Source organism: Diadema antillarum, unplaced genomic scaffold, assembly GCF_040938485.1.
Source record: "Diadema antillarum isolate AM-2024a unplaced genomic scaffold, OU_Dant_1.0 seq00000951_RagTag, whole genome shotgun sequence".
Lineage (NCBI taxonomy): Eukaryota > Metazoa > Echinodermata > Echinoidea > Diadematoida > Diadematidae > Diadema > Diadema antillarum.
This window is the reverse complement of record NW_027271799.1, coordinates 459,165-483,160: the sequence shown is the minus strand read 5'-3', so window position 1 is coordinate 483,160 and position 23,996 is coordinate 459,165. Positions and strand designations below refer to the sequence as shown.

Sequence of the window (23,996 nt, the reverse complement as noted above, 5' to 3'; positions counted from 1 at the left end):
CTATTGTCCGATTTTCCTCAAACTTTAACTAATGTGTTCTACTAATGTTGCTGCTTTCACTCAATCCACATTTCTCTTTGGGTGTGGGTTTCCTTTAACACCTCTTGTTTTTTCTCTTCCGTAAAAGATCCAAGATTGCCAATCAAGATACGTTCAATATTCATTATCCCCTTTACCTCTTTCTCTCGAAATAGTTTATTCATATCAACGTTAGTGGATTCAGGGTATTGTACTGGTATTTTTTTTTTTTTTTGCCAGTTGAGTGTGTAATGACCGTCTCTTCTACATCACAACACCTCGTTATCTCAATGCTTGTGGATGGAATTGGAATGAACGTTGCCTGCAACGGATGTTCACGTCGCGTGATGAGATCGCCGGCGCGAAACTTCCCAGCTTCGTCAGCAAATTTCATGCGAAGCAGTTGAAAAATAATCTGATGACAAAATATAGAATTTGACCTTCTGAAAGATGGGGGGGGGGGGTGGAGGGGGGGGGGAGGCAGAAAGGGAGTGAAGATAAAAGTATAAATCTGTCCGGAAAGGTCAAACAGGTTGTGCGTTATAGGTAGGCAAAGGAGTGCACGATCCGTGAAATTAATGGTTATGTGTATATCATTCGCAAAGCTTAAACAACTTATCCGCCTTGACAGTTTGTCATCTCAAGAAACGCGTTTTATAGACTTCTGTCAAAACAAATATGACTGCCTATAGGCCACTGTGATAGCCTTTTACACTTTGTACTCGTTTCAAAATTCTTCTCGTATCATACGTTGACAAACGGATGCTATACGTACACCGTCTTAGAGGATATTTTATGATTCATACAAACAAGTTTTTTGGTTTTTGTTGTTTTATTGTTTTTGATCTTGTATTGCCTATTTTTTTGCAAGCACGCACATGAAGAAATTAGCAACAGGAAAGGACCATTCGAGTGTCAGTAGGTCAACCGTAATGGCATCCTGTGGCCAGAAATTCGCGGTCTTTCGAGCATTGTCCCCAACAATTTCTAGGCACATTAAACGTAGCTGATTTTATCATCATTAGCATTTCTCTCCTCACAACCCCCCCCCTCTCTCTCTCTATATATATATATATATATGCACAACAAATACAGCTCATATTGTTCACAGAATTCTTCCACGACAGACATCGTCAGTGACGTCACGAAAATCAGTATATCACTTTGCATTCAAATCAAAGAGAGAAGTGGAGTGTATATACGGAAGAGACATCAAAGACGTCACAAATAGATTGATCGTTACAAATATCGATTATGAAGCCGCGATAGATAACATGACATGGTACCTGTACTGTAACCCCCAGCCCTCCCCCACCTCCCTTTGCGTGGCGTACGTTCGATGTTGTTCAATTTTTATCTTCCTCCTCAGCTCTGTAACGCTTCTTCCAGGCTGATGAATTTTCTCTTTGAGGATGTCTCCGTGATGGGCTTTAAACTTCCTTCACGTATATATGGCAGTGCTGTTGCAATGATACCAATTTTGTTCAGTGAAACGAAAATTAAAGGAAGTACGCAAATTACCACTATCATAAAATCGAAGTTTTCCGACGAGCTTCTTCGTTATGGGTGCGTACAAAATATTATTATTTTCTCGATATTCTTCAACATAATTTTGTACAAAATATTATGTACGGAATTTACACATATACAATCCCGATCACTTTACTAAACAGCCTTCGCGGAAGTTAATTTCTCTTTTACTGGGGTTCTTTGAGTTTGTTACTTTAAGTTATTAGGTAGACGGTAGGTTAATTGAAGTTTTGGGTCATCATAATAACAGATCTGTCATGTCTGCCATAACTCTCAGTGGACGGTATTCTGATGAATTCTATCATTTTGCTGTAGTTGATTCATCAAAGTCTGACAGAATTATGGAGAGAAGTAGAGAGGGGAGGAAAGCGCCGCTTCATTGGTCCTTTAAAAAATGAGGGGGAAAAAAAAAGCTTTTCAAAACTGCAGAGCGTTATTCTTTTTTTATCACTCTTTTTCTTTGCATACGAAAATATTTCTTTTTCTATGTTTTCTCCAGGATGACAGTGCAGGAAGTCAGAGATCTTGTTACTTCTGAAAACACAGTTTCCAGGAAATAATGTGTCTATCGCTGCATTCATTTCATGTTATCGTGGTGTGATGCATTTATAAGTGCAATCACATTATGCACGAATACAGGATAATTTTCGATGTACTCGTGTTGTTTCGAGTGAGATCGAAATCTACTCCATTTCTCCCGACAACAACAATAACAACAAACAACAACAACAACGGCAGACCTTATCAAGTCGAGGAAGTTCGAAACAATCCCAATCGCATCGCAACTGAAATAAATGGAAAATACAACTGAACTAACTAGCACCGCATCACGAGCCCCCAATGGTATAGCCAACAATAGCCCATGAACAAACTAAACGTGTTTCCGCATCGTATTATTGGGCTGCTGTGTGTCTACATTGATTTCATTTCCTCCCGGAAGGAGTACACGGGCGGCAATGACCACTAAATTCGCAGATAGTTCGATGCATTTTCTGACACAGTATATCTCTATCAACTGCTATTTTCTGCACATTCGTACCGGGTCATAAAAAGACGATTTCAGTGCCGCGTGACAGATATATTGTACTGACCGTGAAGGGTCACACACCGTGTCCAACACGCACAGACACAAGCAGACGACGCGACGGTAGAGATTCATGGATGATCAATCTCGCGTTGTTATCCCGCGAGAAAATAACAATACTTCGCACACGCCATCACAAAATGCAATATGGCGGCAAGAAACCCACCTCAGTAGGAACGAAATCTCGAGCACCATCGCAAGTTATCTCAGTGAATCGGCCAAAACAAATATCAAGGTTGATCGATCACATATTCAAATCACTAGCATCACATGATTGCTATGACAGGCAGAGCCAAGATTTCAGTTCATTGGCATATTTGCGGCAGAAGTTCAATGACGCACCCTATTTATGAATATCTGTATAACAAAAAAACAAATATTGTAGCCGAGGCCCGCATATAATGTTAAGCGTTGATCCAGTCAACTTCGAATCGATTCTTTTCGTCATTACATCTCAGTTTAAAACATACCTAACCACGTTTTTTAGTTTGTATCGACTTTGCTGAACTTGATATCTACATTTCATATTCATTATATGGAATTCAATACAGCGGCTGTATAGCTGTGCAGTAAAGGGGGGCATTAGAACATAACGCAATGCAGCAGACAACGCCTACACGTAATATGTCACGGGTGCCATATTTTGATACGAGAGCAGAAAATGATAAAAGCATCTTGCACGCCTCAACAACTATGCCCGGACCACGTTTACAATCGCAATATTTGGCATACCATATTAAAGGAAGTTAAGCATGTTGTATATGGGGGAGTTAACATCATAGAAAACGTTCTAAATGCGTGCATCGTTGAAGATAAATGCGGAAACGAGAGCAACGTTTGATCTTGCACTGAAATAACTGTATTCATGTCTGAATTACTGTCTACCTTGTATATATCTCTCCTTTTCTGTATTTGCATACTCGTTATTGAGTGTTCACTATGGTAATAAACTCCCCTCAACATTGAATTCGTGTCTCAAGCGCCCAGTCGTGCTAGTGCCATGTTCGTTGCGTGCTCAAATGACCTGCAAATCACATGCCGGTCTGAATAATGGAACATTGTCCTCGAAGTTTTGCCTCCTTTTCGGGCGCAATCGATTCAGCCGCCATGGTTTTCATTTACTTGTTTCTTTGTTGACGTTTTTCTTGTCATGACGAAGGATAAGTTAAAATTAGAAACAACTACAAAAACCTCCCAGTTTATATAGTCTTTTGTGCTTGGTGTCTGAAATACATGGTAACACGTAAAAAAGAAAAAAAAATTGCAAAAGCTCCTGGAAATATATGATATAAACTGATATTGCGCCGCTTGGAACGCTCAGCTTTTCTACTACCAGCACAATTTTTCAATGTTTTTTTTTTTTTTTTTTTGGTCGATAATTTATGATATACATCCTCATGAAAAAAAAAAAAAGATGATCGTCAAAGGAAAAAAATTGTCATTGTCATGGTCGTACTGTAGATGGCGCGACCTTTTGTCGCCTGAAAAACAACCGTGTATATATATATATACGGAAAACATGTTCAATTTTACTTAGTTATGACATAGGCCTATCAATAACATGTTTACATAATCATGCATATATACATGAATATATGTTTATATGTGGATGTATCTAATACATTTAAATGACACACATGTGAAGTGCGGACAATTTTACACTGCAATATTAAAATGATAATTTACATGATGCCTTATGGGTCGGGGCTCGAGGAGAATGCAAAAATCCCGATAAGAGAGAACGGGCACGCAGGCAGGCAGCCGCGTCCCGAACTATAACTGAATTTAGATTCGACGTCACCTCCGATTACCGCAAAGGTATGACGCGCATGTTACGTAAATAAATGGGGAAAAAATAACACGTCTTATCTTAAAGGGAATAGGCCGTGCAGTGGTGTTCAACGACTTGAGAAAAGAGGTTCTTTTACTGCTTGCTTCCTTTGTTGCTTTTGGAATATCAAGTTGCAGAGAATATTCACAAATACATATGCATGTATTGGGGTGAGAAAAACCTTATATCTCAAACTTTGGTAAAAATCACTTGATTTTATTAATTGTCAGATGATCAGTTCAGTGATGTCCTGTCCAAATCCTAGTTGTCTCATCAGAAAAAAGAAAAAAAAAATGAAGCCACCACGGCATGTAAAAGGAGATGCGATCGCATTATGTTGCAGTGCTTTGGCTGCCATGTTATTTCGCTCCCCTGAACATTTGACTTATATGAGATACAAGGTTTTGTCTCCCCAACAGCGATATATGTTTGTTGTTGTCGTTGTTGATTCTTGTTTCCATGCTTACCGGTATTTCTTCTCGGCTAGAAACTCTTTTAGGATCGGTGACGCTTAAGTAATTCGATTTGTTTAACCATTTTTTTTCCACACCCACGCTCATGTTCGCGGCGAGTGAGGCAAAAGAGTATAATTGTTTTCGAAAATTTTCGATCCAAAAATACAAACAAACAAACAAGCACACTGTTAAAAAAAAATGAAGACATGCACTATCCGAAATGCGACATTGTTGTAGTATGGGGGGGGGGGGGCATGTTTGTGCTACTTAATATAGGCTACTGTAATATCCACGAGTTTGTACGGATAACGACTCACATAAATAAACATCTATTATTTTCTTTATTCAAGCTTACTGTATACAATCCATCTAATTCAGATACGTGAAAATCAAAGCATTGTAGCATTCGCTGCTGTTACATCTATAACTCAGAGTAAGAATTGCCAATAGCCTTGAATGATGATAATGCCGCCCCCCCCCCAAAAAAAAAAAAGAAATCAAGAAATTAGTATGCACGTAATGGTGATAAGAACATTCACGTGACACGTCCACATCTGTGATTCCTTGATAACAAACAGCGGAAGTGTGGTAATAATCACGGGTTGATTCTCCAAACTTATCACAATCTGAATGGTCCATCCCCTTCAAATTTGTACACAGTTATCCATGATGATATAATGCAAACGAATATTTGCACACCAACATTTTTAGAGTCGTCTGTTTTCCTTGCCTTCGTCTCATTCATGTTTTCCACTTTTCTCATCGATATAATATCACGGCAAGCTCGCTTGGACTATTCCGGGCCTTATCTGGGAAATAATAGTTCTCAAGGGTAACCTTTACGTTGAGTAGATGATTCGCATTGCTAAGCAATGTATGCGAGTAAAGTCTAAAGCTATTCGAGAAGTCTATGATACGGCACACACTAATCCCCCATATTATGAACCTTTCACGAAGTTGCAACTCGACCGTTACGATAACTCTGAAGTCAATTAAATAAACGTAGACACTGTTTGCTGAACAGCTCGTGTTGTGCGTAGCCGAACGTCATGCTATAAGTTGATAATTTGATCAGTTTGTTGTCAGAATAAATTTTCGCTGCTAAAAGCCCCTCAAATAAATCGAAGAGTTCGGAAAAAGGTTGAACGCGAACAGACGAACTTGCGGTAACGCACTCTCCGCGAATTTGTGTTTTTCCGAAACTAAAATTTTTAGCTGACTTCGTAGTGTTAAAAAAAAGATGTATTTGTATGTATAAGATGTCTTTTTCTGGGAAGGGTACAAGCTGAATAAGTGAAATTTTGCATTTTATTTATAACGAATAAGGAAGGAAGGTAGAAATGTGATTAACAAGATGTATGAAAAATGAACTAAAGGTAGTACATAATTCTACTGTAAATGGAAAAGTGTGTGTGTGTGTGTGGGGGGGGGGGGTCACAGACACACTTATTTTACTCCCTAATTTCATTCAAAAACTCTACATGTTGGTCGAATAATTATCGTCAAGACAAGTCAACGACAAGTTACTGTCGGAACCCTTACTTCACTATTCATACGCCTGCAGAAACTCAATTTTTACTCTAAAATGGACAAATGTCCATTAGAAATAATCATGTGAAATAACGCTGTGATAATATGATTTCATATGGGTAACAACGAAAATGCAAAATATTACCCCAAAAGATATGCCTACAGCATTGCAATTCGAGAACATATCTGATCGCGGTTGCTACGTATAATGTTTCATACTCGATTATCGATAAATCGACATACATACAGGGCCATACGGTATCCAACGATCTTGGATCCGCGCGAGAGTGAACCGCATGCAGCTTTTTGAAAAATACGATTCCTCCACTAACCGTACCAGGGAGGTGGGAAGCGATTCTTCCAACCCACTACTGAACGGGAGAGCTCTTCTGGAATGAAAGGCGTGTACTACGATCAAAACTATATTTTCACTTTTAATATTAAAAAAAAACCAACTATAAAACAACTCACTATTCTGGTAAATTGCGTCAACCCGACACGTTTCTTGGTAGACCCTTGGTAGACCCTTCGATATGATTATTACAAGCAAACTATAAATGGCGGAAGATGAATGTTGTTTTACTTTTAACTCCTTGAAGAAGAGAAAAATAGAACCAGGGGATAGATGTGTAAAGTGTTGCCCGTGATCTCCACAGCGCAGATAAAAGATCCATTGTGCGTCACAATATAACGAACACCCTGACTGAACACACCCACTGAACCCCATTCTCTTTTTGAATGTCGGCAAGCAAAGGTGTGTCCTTTGTGTGTGCTGTGTCTCGTCCAAGAATGCAATCCGTGGCGCAAATGGCAAGAAAAAGAAAAAGAAAAGAAAGATTAAAACAAGTTAATGCCTTCAGCTCATCTCTTTTTCGCCAAATCATTCCACCTGAAAAGCAAAGAGAAAAAAAGAAAAGCAGAGAGAAAGAGAGAGAGGGGGCGGGGCGAGGGACTTGGAGAGATACACGACGCGAAAACGCACTTTACAAACTTCAAACTGGTTGTATTATCGCTCCATCCGAGCATAAGTTATACCAGGGAGGTTATACCCCAGTCTCTCACACAGCCTATCGATGAAAATTGATATGAAACCAAATCCCGACACAGCTGATTTACGCATTAACTTGCTATTATACGTGACGTGATGAGAGCGTGTACCCGATCAACAACACGGGCACCGTTCCTCAACACGGTTCGTTTTAAAAAGCGTGTAATGCAAATCCGACCTGAAAGTTTACGCGCCGAGGAAGAATTGTTCGGCGGCCATTATAAATTCTTCGCATTCCGACAGTCATTGTCCCCCTCGTACATGTCTGCGCTCTGGTTTCGTCGTCGAAGAGCTGTGCGCGGAACTTAGGAATCGTAATTACGAGGGTTCCATTTCCCTCATCTCTCTCTTGCAGGGGCTCTTTCCCCCGCCGTTAGAGAGAGAGCAGCGTTTTGCAAGGGAAAACGCCGAAAAATTGCGTACATTTCGTAACTCCATGTAGTTGTAATGGTTTTCGCCATGCTTGCTTCGATCTCAGCACCGCTCGGCCTTGCAACATATTATCGGCGTCGTGGCTCCGAACGACGACGATCTCGATCTGACATGATGATGAGCTCAGAGACCTGGCGATGGCAGAAGTGTTATTAGAAGAGATTTTTCCGATCCAATGTTTATGAGCTCTGTGTCACAATATTAAACTATTCAGGGCTCGACGGGGCAAGACACGATAGCTTTATCGTAATAACCTACTGAAGTTCCACCTCCTCTGATTTTCCTTTCTTTTCCTCCCTTTGGTGTATTCTAAAAAAGACAGTTTCCAAACAGAAATAAGGGTATCGACAGGTAAATTATTCTGCAGCGGAGTTGTCCTCAGTACTACCAAAAAAAAAAAAATCTTAAAAGTTTTGCACCATGTTCGCAATATGCGCCTATCGGGGGGGGGGGGGGGGGGGGTAGAGGGAGTAGGGAGAGAGAAGTAGGCCTACATACTCCATTGGAATGTCGTCCAGTGCTGAAACATGACCTTTAACTCAACATCAACAATACGACCTCTCATTACTCACAATCATGTGCCATAAGCATTAAGGATTACAATGCTTTCACATTTTTGCTGGGATACATCGTTCCTCCCGTTTGTTGCCAGCGAAAGGCAACACAGTCATCTTCGAAGTTCAGGTGGAATGCCACACCATGATCACGTTCGCTTTTGATAGCGAACAGAGCATGACAAAATAAAGAAAATGGTGGACGCTTGATCGAGATCAGACGTACAGCATAAAGAATGTCATAGAATTGCAAAAATTATCATATTTTCACGAAGAAAGTAATATTAACAGCACTATGTCAATAAGATAAGGTGATAAAATACACTATAATAAAATGATTATTGTAAAATATTATGTGGAACTGTATCTTTAAGTCCGCTTATACATTTATGATAATTCTGCCAGTTTGTCTTTTCTTTTTCATGTTACCAAAGCTTCGGATCCTTTAGTGAACCAATCTGTGGAATTGCATTTCATTTCAAATCAATATCACTAAAGCTGCTGTTCAAGATTTCTGTCAAATCGTTTTCGGTGAACGCAAATGGCGAAACTGGCAAATCGTCTAGACTGAAAAAAGAAAAATCTTGTCGCCCTTGTCGCAAGTATTAAAGTATCACACACGGCCAAGGGGGTATACCCTCTTGGTATATAGGTAACAACTGTAAAAAGCTAAATCCCTACATCTGAACTATAGAGGAAAAAATTAAATTGACCACAACTTCGTTAGCATTGTTTGAGGAGAAAGCAGGTCTACAATCGAGTGGAAATAAAAAGACATCACCTCCCTGGTCAGAGTAAAAGCGTTCTTCAGTTCAAAGGCTGCTATAACTTCCATGAAGCTCCCATAAAGATTGTCCGATTAACGTTGCACATTGATCGTTCAAAACATCACCTTCTGACATAAGGAACCCCATTGCGTTGCAAAACGCTTCTGGGGCTTCGATACTTATCGGTCATTCCAGCACGTCACGAACTCAGGCCGATAAGACCGTAAAATTCACGATGCGCTGCGCTTGAATTTACGAGGCAGAGAAGGATGCGCCACAGCCGATATCCCAATACCCCGCCACTACGACCAAACCGAAATCCCGACCCTCCGTCATCCGCTTCCCCACCCTCAACGACATACACAGTGACACACCGGTAGGCAAACCACGACACACTCACCCCGTCCCTACCAATGCGCACAGACACACCCACACAACGTACCACGCGCACCGAGGAGACAAAGACATCGGCGTAACCCTTGTAAACAATGCGTGTGACCACGTTTTCGATTTTTTCCCCTTCAATCGACTTGGCGCCGCTTCGCACGTCCTTCATTGAAAATCCACCGCTATTTTTTGTGTCTGTTTAGTTTTGTGCCGTAAAAGGGGGGATTTTGAAGAATTTACAATGTAGAGATCCCAATCGCCAGTAATTCCCAAGCGTTCAAGACAGCGTCGTCACAGAAATCCTGCTAGTCAGTTTATACAAGCCTCACTTTCACAATCTATATTAAGCGCTATATCGGACAGTCGAATACTAAATACGGTGATGTAGGAGATATCACTAAACATAATAAGTAGACCTACAAAGAATAGCGGGGGCGTGACTTGGGAAACATAAAGTGCAATATAAGCACGGATGTACGCACTCATGGCACGGCTGATCTGTATTAAATACTCGTACAAATTTCAGTATTTCCTAGAGGAATTCATATTCAGCAATACGTATTCATCTCCTCTGCGATACATGAATAGATAAATGAATAGATAAAATAACCAACCAAAAAAAAAAAAAAAAACTTCGTGCGAGAGAAAATACAACGCGCAAAGAGGCTCGATCGGCCCGAAAAAAAAAGTGAAGCCCAGTAATGTATTGTTACAATCAAATGAAATGGACCCGTCACACATCACATTCCAATCGTGCGTGGTAAATTGCGAGTAGCATTACGCCAACACGCTCTTTCTCACGTACAATATTAAATAACGAGAAGCACTTACACACGTATTGCGTTTTGTTTGTTTCTGAAAAAATAAAGGGTGTGCCAGTGTCGTTTAATACTTTAGCAAGAGATAAGAAAGGAACAGGGCCGACTGACATAGGGTGATACGAAAAAATGTAAACAACGCAGATTGTTTCGCAAACACACACTCACATAATTGTTCTTGATTTCGCATTTATCTATAGATACATGCATATAGGAATTAGCGTTGTCTGTTGTGAGAAAACAGAAGAATTGCAAACGATAAGTTCAAACTATCCAAAACTCAAGTTCAAGGTGATACATTATATCATTATAGCCTGCATAGTAGCAAAAAACAGATAGTGTTACGAGAAGAGTACACCTTTAACACTGAAAGGCACGAAATAGCGTTAAGGTGTATCTCGCCGTTTGCGTAACTTTTCTTTTTTTTTCTTCTTCAAGTTTTCACCTTTTCTCGCACGATTTCGTGGACGACAAAGATGACTGCACACACGCATATCTCGAGGTAAGGGGGCATGCGGTGAAACACAAACGCTACACTTACCTTGGAATGGCTCGGTAACAGGGGTACCTCTGCACGAGGCAAGCTTTAGCAGCTGCGTAGTTGCAGTGTTACACGCTCCACTCTCGCCTTCTCAATAGCGAACATACACGCCGTATGAAGGCCTTATTGTAAATCGCGCGCCATTATATCTGTGCTTGGCGATGTATTAATTCCATTCAATCAATAAACCCGAGCTATAGAGAATGAGCGAAAACTACAACCCGCCGATGTTTCGGCACACACGTGAAGGTACACACAGCTTAATCACTAGAACGAACGAAAGAGAAACGGGAGAGAGGGAGAGGGAAACGGAGGGAGTAGGAGAGAGACGGACGACTGAACTGGAAAAAAAAATATTGCGTTTGATCCGTCTTTCAATAAAGACACCGAGGCTATTTAAATTACGAGTAAAACGCACGGTAAATTCATCATCTCTATAGTATCTCAATAACTGCAGACCCATGGAGCAGAGGACTAGAATAGCGAAGCTCGCACGTACAGACAGACAAATTGATTTAGGACATCTTGCAAACCTGAAAAAAAAAATATACCAACAAAATATCTCCTTGGGGTCGCTGTATGTAACGTTCGCATCGTGTTTATCGCAGCTCTAGGTCGTCGGGTCTGAATATTTCTAAACTAGACCAACTAACGCGAGAGTTTATAGTTTATATACGTTAATCCAAAACATAATAGGCACAATTGCTAAATGTTCATGAGGGCATGTAGGGTAATATATTTCCCTCTGATGGAATATTTCGTTTTCCTATTTTTATTTTTCAGACCCGTTTAATAATCGTTCTTTCTTTTCGACTTTTTAGGAAGACTTCACTAATATAGTTCATTCTCTTCAAGCAGTTCACACAGTGATAAACCCACGTCGTGAGCACAAAATATTATGAGAAGGGGGGGGGGGGGGGGGGGGGTAGGGGAGAGGGAGAGAATTGTCCTTACAGCTATGGCTTCAACATGACCATTGCTGATTTCGCTTATATTCCTGATTAATTTTAGTTTCAGTTTCAGTTGGTTTTATTTCTTTATTAGCTTATTATTTGTTTCATCATCAAAACAAAGTAGACAGTCGCTGCTTGTCTTCATATCCTTGCACTACGCGTATATTTCAGACAATTATGATTCATCTCGAGGTTAGGATTTCTGCAAGAGAAAGACAGTGAAACATCACACAGACGAAAAGTATTTATCGCGTGATGCTTTTTTCCCGCCAAGATAAAACATCTAAAGTCAAATGTTTAGTCAAACAAGCCAATCCTAAATACTTTATATCTAACATGCACACAAATTCAATACATTCAAAATACTTTTCTCTCATTTGCTGCTGAAAATATGTATGTATTCCACGAATGATAAGCATTACATATACATACAGATAATATGAATATATGCATAATCTTATATACATATATTTCTACAAGGTAGCACTATGTCATCTATAATAGACCTAAAAGTCGAAAATCGAAATATGTAAGAAGAATACGAGAAAAAAATGTGCGCCGACTATAGGGTAATTATGATTTATATCCCCTGCCATATATAGCGACGCCCATTACTAATGCTGCAACCAAAATTTGAATTGTATTAGATACATGAAATCATCACCATTATTATCGACATTACTGTTATCCTTTTTTTTAGCGTTCATTCATTATCATTGTTTATCATAGATATCTTTATTCCGATTTTCATTTCTTTCCTCGTTATCACTGTAATAACAATCATTGTAGTTATCGTATAATTGTCTTAATTTCGTTACTATTATCATTATCTTGACATAACGCTCATTGTTGTTTTATGACGGCAATTTTATCATCACTCCACGATGGCGATGAATCCATTGGTTATAACCGTGTCTTCTTGTTCATTATCATGCCGTTAGCTGCGCGTTGCGTTCCTCTTTAATAATACGAGATATTCGTCAATTACGTCTTACGCTGCCATCCGCGCACCACAAAGAAACTGCGCGAATCGATCTCTCTACGAGAAACCGTGATTTCTTACCTCAAGCCCCCCCCCCGCACAACCCCACCCGCCGCTTGCACCTCTCTCTCCCCCTCATTTTGTCTGTGTGCGTGTTTTCTGTCTGTCGGTCTCTCTTTGTCTGTCTCCTCACTCTATCTCATGCGCTGCTGTTACATATCCTCCTCTCCTCCATTCTCCATCATTTCACTTCTTTCTCTTCCTTTCATTCTTCTTTTACTTTTCGGATTTCGTATCACAAGGACTGCACGACATTATAAGAAAGTCAGAAAATTAGCACGCTTCAACTAGACCAGCACGCACGGCGGCTGCAGTCTGTTCCGATAAACGTGATCATCAATATCATATGGGGAAAAAAAAGGAGTGGAAAAGATGCGGGTGGGATGGGGTGGTTGGTGTGAGGTGGTGTAGACACTGTAGGGGTTGGAGGATGTGGGAGTCGGTGTAAAGTGGGGAATAGCGTCCAAGGATACAAAGGAACTGAGATGGGAGAATAATATTAGGCGAAGGACTTCTGAAAAAAGCATGCATCAAAACGCAACAATAAAACAAATATGATATTGTATTATGTACTTTTATTTCATTCCATATCATGTTGGGTGTTTTTGTGATATAACAAAAATATCAAATTCTCTCATAATCATTTTTTGTCCTTTTCTCATTCTTTTTGCGTGTGATTGTTGTCAGCTCAGTGCGTATCTTACAAAGAGGGGAAAATAAAGAGAATAAAGTTGCAGACGCTCCCGCACTTAAAATGTTGTGTTAAAATGGTGTGAAAACAAAATTCAATTAATAATTACAAACATCAAGTATATGTTACTCATTAAGATGCTGGTTAGCCATGGAAATTCATTCGCTCTGTTCAGGTCCAAGAAGAAAGGCGTAGGCCCTAAATATAAATACCACTCTCCCCCCCCCCCCCCCTCCTTAAAAAAAAAGAAGAAGACAGAAACTTTACAAGAATCTGGAAAAAACCTCAAGACATATTGGGAGGGGGGGGGGAGTAATACTAGACCCGGGCCATATTGTTTAATTATTATACAGTATTACCTCAAGATTGACATTTAAATAGGCATCGGTGTCGCCGCGTATACTCCTGGTACTCTGTATTTTGTGATCAAGACGCGATGCGATCGTTCGCATGTTACTTGCCGCCAAAAAACTTCGTAACCTGAACACGCGACTGATATCGGAGCAAAACCCAAATGTTCGCGTCCTCCAAGGCGCGCATAAATTCGATATCAACCAACGACCAAGAAAGCAGAATCAGGGTTAGTCCTACAGCGTTTGCTTGCTTGTATTACCTGCGAATTTCACAATTATCCTCGATTATCTTCCCAGTCTATCGGGGGATTAGAAAAAATATAACAGGCGAAAAAAAAATGTCATGCCTGTCCCAAGCGAAACCGAAGCCTAAAAGAGGAAGTAAAGGACTGTCGGTTGCAGGGTGAGCGCAAGGATGATCAGCGGGTCTTTGCCATAGGATGCTTGGTGCTATCACGTACCAGTAAGACGAATTAAGTGGAGTGGTGAACAATTAAAGATATCTCGCTACCTGCTCACGGTCGAACACGGACGGAAGCGTTAGAAGCTGTCACACCACCCCCAGGGGGCTGACTGCACGAGGGTGGGGCGAACCTTAAAGGGCGGTGGTTCTATTCGTATTTGCATTGTTACACTCTCTTATTGTCTGCGACGAGGTGTCGTTGGCCCACGTATCACTCAATACAATTAACAGCCAAGGACTTCAAAATATGGAAAATATGGAAAATAAGACAATGCACGGCCCGATACATCTCTTGAATTGTAGCTGCGGATAAAAAGTTGTTGTTTATGACTTTAAAAAAAATGTCGTTCATAATCACCAATTTAGTCTCTTTCTGCGTTAATTTGATGGACTCGCAGTAGTACTACTCGTAGAGACAAGCGTTTAACAATACATCAGAGAGGACTTTTAGCGCATTAGGCAGAACTAAACGTGACTGTTCCACCGCGACACACTGTACTTTCGCCATATCATTTTCCCCCATTCCATTTTGGCTTCTTGTTTTGTTTTCTCTACTTGTTTTCTTCACGGGCCTATTTACTGTTCACATTTCCTATCCCTCTTTCGATGTCTCTGTCTCTGTCCGTTGTTTCAGTCTCCATGTCTCTGTATAGGCTAGTAAATGTCACTATTGTCAGCAGGTTTCGTCCCACCTCCCTGACGTCACAAAGTATATAGGGCCTATTATTATTATTTTTTTTTTGAAATAGTTATCAACGGCGATGTTGCGTATCGCTTTTGCGTCCCGATAAAGTGTTACGGCACATTACGAGGGGCACAGTAGTCAGAAGCTACAATTATTATTGTACATAGTTGATTACTCTGCAAAGTTCGTGCGTTTTGTCGAATAAAGGAGCGGAAGGGGGTAGGGCAACAAAACCAACAATGATAATATTATTTGTCAGATCGCTGATAATGAGAGCTCGGCATACACGTCACACATCATACAACACACGACGTTGACAGAGCACGTCAATAACGTAGAGTATACATATTCATGAAATTAATATAAATACCGCCGTTGAATGCAGCAGAGCGTATGGTTCCAGACCAGCGTTTTCAAGGCAGTTGATTTGCATGTGTGAAAAAGCCCGTATGAAAGAAAGGAGAAAAAGCATAGCGCAACAAACACACGTGCGAAATAAGAAACTACCGTAGCGAACAAACTTTTACTTTTCTTTTCTTTTTCTTCAATTGCTGCAACTTTCACTGTCAATAAATGCCCAGCTGTCCAGTGCAAAACAGTAATAGCCACATTCTTTCGTGTAATCCATACAGAGACATCTCTTGAAGCTTCGCCATCGTCTCAAATTCCTGGCAGATTCATACTCGAATGTCCACTGAAACCACTTTCAGGAAAAAGCAGGGAAGGGAAATAATAGATGCATAGACAGTATTGCTAATGACGTACGCGACTGATTAGTAAAATGACATTGGACCATGTGTTGTTGTCGTTATAGTCAAGCAAAATGAAACAAGAGTTGAAGCAATCGAATTACACGCTAATGAGCCATTTTTACGACGTCACACGCTTCAATTGTTTATTTGGCGTTGTCTTTCGAACAGCTCCGGGTTGCATGTAGGCCTATACGGGAAGACTATTACCGGCATATTATGGGGTGTGCGTCTCTGGATGGTAAACCAACACTATAAACTTGACGATTTCTATATCACTTGCAATACTGTGTATAATTATGATGTAGTAAATTCAATGCCATGCCTACGGAACTTGTGCAATCCCAACGGCTTTTGTATACGTGTGGAGTCACATGTATGATTGCAGCAGTTTTGGCACAGACATATATTTGTTCTTGAAGACAATGCACGGTGAAATCTGATGCCTGTTTCTGTCGCATTTAGACGTATAAAATTCCAGACATTTGGTTGTGAAATTCCAATCGTCTCCGTCCACGTATACCCACCCCCTTTTTTTCTTCTTTTTGTTGTCTCAATTTTCCCGCACAATTGACACTCAGGACGATGGAGCAATATTTTGCGCTCCTCTCCAGCTGATTTTTTTTTTATTATCATAATAAAAAATCATCAGTTTACTCTACAGCGTCATCTAAAACTGTCTGTTTGGAGTTCGTGTGCTGAACACTACGACCGGGTTGAAAATCGGAAGTCAAGCATTGTGTTCAATCGCCGCAAGGCGTGTGTGTAATTCTAGCTAAATCAGAATGCCAATATCATATCATATCATATCTTGTGGAAGTCAGAACTTTCTTTGTCATACAGGATAATCTGTAAAGGCCGCAGAGCAAAGGTACGAATATCTGAAACCAAGACGAACGCGATCGTTACCTTTCGAATTTACATGATTGATGACACAAAATTTCAATGAATTTATGACTGTTTAATAAATACACTATATAGGAGTATGTGCATCATAAGCGCAAATTTGTATATTGTAGTGACTATGCGTTCCCGCTGCCTTTGTGTAAAATGATGACCGAGAATATGAACGAACACTGTAGTTCTAATGTTTGTGTCTATACAAGGTGATTACTAACCTTTCTTAGGACATTAAATCGTCGACATTATCATGTCGGAAAAAATAAATGAGAGAGAGAGGGAGAGAGAGGAGAAAAAAAGGAGAGAGGGGCATGTACATCAAATGTAATTCCTAACAGGAATATCTTACACAAGGAAACATGAATTTACATACTACACGGGTACGGCGAAATTCATAACAACGTCACAATACTCTTTGTTTGCACGTGATAAAACGATCAATAGCCAGGTGTTAAGGGGGTACGGTGTTATGCACGAACGATTCCTATGACAGGCGGGTTCTGTTATTGTGTGTCTTCTTTTATCATGGGGAAGGTCTCTATTGGAGACACGAAAAATACTCAAGTATGCGCGTTCTTCTCCGTCGACACTTATCGAACTAACGCATCGAAACACGTTTAGACGCCATTTTCAAATCTGATTTTGCGCGAGCATGCGAGTGTTGTTTACATGGCGGTATCTAATTCGCGCGTGATACTTGTACACGGAACCTTGCGTTGGCGCAAAACGTCATCTCTTGGATAAACGACAATGTTTAGATGCGATCGTCTATCTATATCAACACGGAATATATATATCATATTATGGAAAAAAGTGAGATTTCGGAACCTGATAATATGCACAAGAATTATGAAGTACTGGGCGATGTCAACGCAAGGTCAGGCGCCAGAAATTGATAAAAAAATGATAAAGCCCAGCTCTTTGGTAAAAATTTAATGTCACCATTTTTGTGCATGCCGTACAACGACAAACGCAGGAAAATATAAGCAACTCTTATGACTCAAAGGAAAATAAAACCGTCAGTATTATTACAAGTAACAGATTATAAATAATGGTTAACTTTTGATACTGGTAGGCATGCAGAAGGCCAACTCAGTAAAAGGCAATGCGAACGACAGACTGTAGGGGAAATTGGGCGTCTGTAATGCAGCGTCATTATTACTTTCTCTATTACACTATAATATAGAAAAACCTCGCGATTTTTATTTGTTCACCCACGCAGTGATGATAATCGCCAACGCGTTTTCTTTCTTCTTTTTTTTTTAAATTAACAAATATGAAAATATGGAGGCTGACACGGAACACTTGTCTCAGTACGCTCGTCACTTCGGATTTTCAGGGTCACCTTTGCCTGCACTCTCCCGTGTATAAATATTCTGTACTCTGAAAACTCTGAAGAAAAAAAAAATGTAGTGACGGATATTATAATCATGATAATGGATAGATAGAATAGAATAGAATAGAATAGAACACAATAAAATAGAATAGAATAGAATAGAATAGAATAGAATATGATAGAGTAGAATAGAATAGAATAGAATAGAATAGAATAGAATAGAATAGAATAGAATAGAATAGAATGGAATAGAATAGAATAGAATAGAAAAGTAATTAGCAAGAGTGTCCGAAATACGGGTATATATTCCAGATACACACAAGAACTCTCGGGTGTACTGTCATAGCACAAGATGTCTCGTTTCTGACCCCTTTCTCGCAATGATGAGGGGGGAAATCGGGGGGAGCTTGATCACTGGGGTAAAGCAAAGGCTTTGCCTCCACTTTCTCTCACTTCTCTACTCAACGCTTGACCTCGCCGATGTGTTACCGTACTTGTAATTGAACGCGTGCTCAAATTACGGCGTTCGGTGTAGTCGGGCACCCTATATCCCACCCGACAAGGAGAATAGGGTTTGAGATTCACGGTAATATACTACGTCTACTTTGCCCGTCCTTCGCCGGAGAAGCGGCGTGTGAGAGAATAATACAACAGTATATTTGACATTCACGTTATGAGATTTTGGGTAGAGGATGATAACGCACCACTCGCTTCCACAGCAGAAACAGCAGTAGCGCCAAGACGGAGAGAGGGAGAGGTAAGGGAGAAGATAAGGGAAAGATGGGAGGACCCGGAGGTAAACCTTACTTCGAAGAAATTCGGTATCAGTATCTCAATACTCGTCATTCAAGGGAAGGATGTTGTTCTCCCTTCATACTACAAAAAGAGGGGGGAAATGCATCCTTTTGCGTCCCGAATTTTACCTTTAAGTAAAAGGAACGTTATACTGACAAACAAAAAAGTACGGGTCAATGGTAACAAAAGTGATTAATTGATTGATTGATTGATTGATCGATCGATTGTTGATTGATTGATTGATTGATTGATTGATTGATTGATTGATTGATTGATTGATTGATTGGTTGGTTGATTACTTTCCCGGACAAGTATACTTACTTGTTTGAATATAACACTCAGATGTAACGTACTGCGCCTGATTGGTTCGTGCGTTGCGCGATTCACGACCTCACGATCTTTTCTCCGGTATGCACCCCTAAAAAATTGAAATGAAAGAATAATGCACAAATGAACGAAAGGTCGCATGAATACTATGCATAGAGTGATAAAAAAGTAGCATAACCGATTGCAGCAGATAACACAATTAAAATGATGTCTTTTGCCTTTACCCGGAAAAAAAAAGCACTGCTCTTCCCACGCACCACTTTTCAAGGATATATCTGAATGCTTATATCGTTGATTCACGTTCTTCATAATCATAAAAGCTGTAAAGCTTCGACCATTTGACTGGCCATTGTGAACAACTATAGCTGCGAAACGATTAGTTCGACAAACTAGAGCACTCGAGAGAATTACTCAAAATGGCGATGCAACACAATGCCGAAATGCGTCATTTCTTGCCCAGAGCTTTATTGTTTTTGTTACTGTATCTTCCAAATCACTTTGTCAATGTTTTCATTTCTCCCATAAGTTTCACATATGGTCATGTGTTATGTAGACAATATTAGAAGCATAATGAAGGATCTTCACGTACGTCAAAACCACCATATAGACAACATGTCTTCACGTATTGTTTCTTTCGGTCTCGTTATCAATCTAGCTTCCCTTCCTTATGATATTATTAAGTGGCAGCCGTTCATATACTAATAGCTCCGCTCTGACACATTTGCGAACGTTCTTGTCACATCCATAATTATAATGATGCCTCTGAAAAATGAATGGATCTATGCGAAACTGCCTGAAGCGCAATCTTTGCTCACTTCAGTCCGACATGAGCAAATTATCAGAAGTGAGACAATCTACGCGTAGTGTATAAGAGGCTGAGACACTAGGCTCTCCGTTTGTAATATTAGTAGATCTGCGATATATAGAAGAAGTACATAAAGGGTTGTCTCCACGCGCGAGACCAAAGAGACAAAGGTAATTAGATGAGGGGAGAGAGATATACAGCTACATAGATAGATGGACAGATTATATATAGATAAATAGACAGATAGATAGATGGACAGATTATAGATAGACGGACAGGAAAATACATTGACAGACACTTAGACAGAAAAACAGATAGATAAATAGATAGATAGGAAATATTGATAAGGACACAAAGAAAAAGAAAGAAAATAGAGAGATAGATAGATAGATAGATAGATAGATAGATAAATAAATAGATAAATAAATACATGGATAGAATATACCAAGAGGTAGATGATGGGTGGATCTGAAAGACGTCGAGTTGAGAGATAATCACCGCCGCAATAAATCCGCAATGAACTGTATTATAATACTTTATTTCAGCCGACAGTCAGAGAGAAATCTGTTCCAACCCCTCAACTTCCCCCTCCCAAATATCAAAATTAAAATACAATGAAACAATTCTTTACCTAATGGCATCAATTCAGTAACATACCAATCACGCTTTAATTCTGCTGTCCTCTTATTCCTGGAACTCTTTTATTTATAATGATATAACCCTTTGGCTTCACGACATATCAAATTCTCTGTCTGTCAAAAGCTGATAGTTCTTACAGAAGAAGAGTTTTCTTGATTTTCACTCTTTCTCCCCCCCCCCCCTTTTTTTGCCTTTTCTCTTTCCTTCCTTTCCAATCGTTAAATATCCAGTAAACTTTAGAATTAATTACATAACCGACGATTACAGCAGCAGAGTAGTAATTCCTGACAATTTTTGCTCAAAGCGTGATTCGGAAGAGCGATTTCTGCCATGAAGAAAGTTACGTTTCTTTTCAAATCCAAGGGTTTATGTCAGGGAGGTACGACAGCCAAGTACTCAGTAAGCGTAAGCCCTACCTCTGTGATCAAAATGTGCCCATTTTGTTTGCTGCGTGGGAGGGGGAGCGGTAGGGGTGCGCGAGGCAAGTCTGCAAGCGTGATACGTACGGGCGGGGTTATTTGCTCTATTGGAATGGTAGCGATGTTTGTTTGTTTTTTTCCGATATCTTTTCTGAGGCGTTCCTCTTTTCTTTTCCGATTTTTTTGTACAAATCAGTCGACCAGAATCATAGTCCTCCCCTAACATCCCATGGCAATGACCCATGACCACCTATATCTTGCCTACGCGAATCGCCCTGTTTTACTCGTGAGGTAATGTGACATCGACTTGTTGTCCTAAACAACTCGCCCACCAGAACGCGCGTGTAAACATGAACCTACAATTGGTAGGTCCATGGTGTAAACATGTTGTGTTTGGACTGTAGCAGACACAATTCGGGTCACGTCACTGAAACAGCGATCTACATTCGGTCGAAATTGTGACATCTGCGGAATTTTATTACCCCATCCTCCCCGTGTTTTCCCCTCTTTCTTTCTCTGTGGCACTGAATGTTTGAAAATCATAGAATTAGAATAGACAATTCTATCAAAACAAACAAATAACAATAACAACAAAAACAACAAAAACAACATATGTGAGCTAAAAAAAACTCCACTTTCAATATTTGTCTATTCGCTACTTAGAGTAGAATGTTAATACTGGGGTACAATTCTCCTTTTTAGCTAACACCACATGTAAATGTGATCTGGTTTGAGGACACTTTCTCTGACCATCATCAAGATCATTTTATTATTCATTGGAGAGAGTTGCTGTTTTCAAGGTGCGACATAAGCGCTTGCCTGATTGCCCGGGCAAGAGAAGATCAAAGTTGGCTAAGTGTTCAGAACAATGAGTAAAAAAAAAAAAAAAAAAAATGCTTGCCCGAACTGGGCAAGCATAGAGTTTTGAAGTCACCTTTTTTTTTCACATCCCCCTATAAACCCCAGAAATCAACCATACAGAAGTCCCATGATAACATCTGTTCAGTGATGCAACGCACTTTTACTGTATCATTTCATTTTAGCAACTTTCCAAAATACATTTATGTGAAGAAATCCCGATGCAGTGTAACACCAACACTCGATCGAATCAGGTCTTTAATTCCAATGCATTACGCCCACGAATCAACTTGCATGCTGTTCATTCAAATGATCGTGCATTAAATAAGGCATTGCCTTAAAAATTAATGATTTTCTTATATTTTTGGATTTTTTTTCCAGCAAGTAAAATTCATAATCGGGCAAACGTTTGCAACAAAATGAAAATCTGCTTGCCCGACTGGGCAAGTGGTAAAAAAAAAAGAGTTAGGCCATATATAGCACTCTCGTTTTGTTTTGTGTGTTTTCCTCAAAATAACAAGCAAGGTCCTGAATCATTGTGACTTGCACTCAATCTCGTTTAGTGCTGTCAAGAAACTAAGTTCAGCAACTTTCGATAGGCAGGATGTAGGTCTTTCATCATGGCTCACGTTGCTATCAATCATTATGACGAAATTCAAGCTGGACATGTCATAAAGCTTTCAGATCCAGGCTGTCTATTTTCTGTTTCGTCACGTCCCTTTTTTGGATGATCTTGGCTGTAGAACGAGGGGGTCGTTAAGTACTAGTAGTACAACGATGGCCAGCAAGTTCCTCATTGTTGTTGGAAATGGCAAAAATTTAAAAAAAAAGTTTGCGCGCGTTCACCCATTTACTTCGCCATTCTGTACAAGAAGTATATGTTTTATAAACCCTAGCTATACTGTGCCTACGATGGCCTACGTAACACTACGCAAAATGACGCAAAAGGGTACATGAGATGGACGCAAAAATTGAGTTGTTTTTTTTTTTTTCGGGTGCTTTCGACGTAGAGCACATGGATGCAGAAAATACGCAGTTTATACGCAAGTCTACGTCACATTACGCTTCTATTCATTATGCCTACGCAATAGTACGCAACACTTTCTTTGCTGTACGCCAATGCGTACGCAGTACAATTGTACTACCCAATGCACCCTACGCCGATTCGACGACAAAAATCCTTTGCTCCTTGATCCAAGAATTTGTGCACACACTTCTTTTCATTCTTGCTTGCTCTTTCAACATGTTTATAGTACGCCGCACTACGCAACTCTGCGCAGTCCGATGTGAAAGCGTAGTCGGTACGCAACACGTACGTATAACAGCTGAAAGCCCCTATAACAAGCTAGTTTTGGAAAGGTAGCGCAGTGTGCAATATAGCAGCCACAAAAGCCTATCAAAATGCCATGGCGAAAATGGCATCACAGTCGAAAAACATACATATTACCTGGGCTTCAGTCTACGCAGTGAATTTAGAAATCCGGCCACAACGAGATGAATCCTTAATCAAGCGTCAAAAGCCTTGAGAGAAGGCTAGACCTCTTGACGTCAGATTCACCGGGACGCGGGAGATATCATATACGAAATCTCTCTGACTATTCCTTTTTTATTCTATGTATTACATCACGAACGCAAAAACTGCGAAAATAGTAAACCATCGTAAGTTTCTTCAACACCATACAGATTTTTATATTTTTCTTCTTACGAGTGCTTTACTTAATACTTATACACAACGTCTGCAACACACTTCTTTTCCTCCCCCCCCCCCCCCCCCTTCGGTTGTTTCGAGTGGGCAGACTATACCTTTAAGGAACAGTTTAAAAAGTCAACCCAGAAGCGCCTCGTTTCAAGAACGCCATACTCAATCATACCTACCCCGTCACGGATAACACACGATGTGGAGAGATGTACGCACACTTTGGAAAGATGCGACAAGCGTAATAACCGTCTGCTACGCTTGAACGAGCAATCCCTTCCTTGCCTTTC

General features: G+C 40.1%; 1 protein-coding gene across 1 annotated transcript in view; it reads right to left on the bottom strand.

Moving 5' to 3' along the window:
- LOC139741753 (uncharacterized) overlaps positions 1-11,420 on the bottom strand; it is a 32,761-nt gene extending 21,341 nt beyond the window's left edge. The window contains exon 1 of the mRNA XM_071652338.1: positions 10,996-11,420. The gene's annotated coding sequence lies outside the window, so the exon portion shown is untranslated. The remainder of the gene's footprint in view (positions 1-10,995) is intronic.
- Between the last annotated feature and the right edge of the window lie 12,576 nt (positions 11,421-23,996).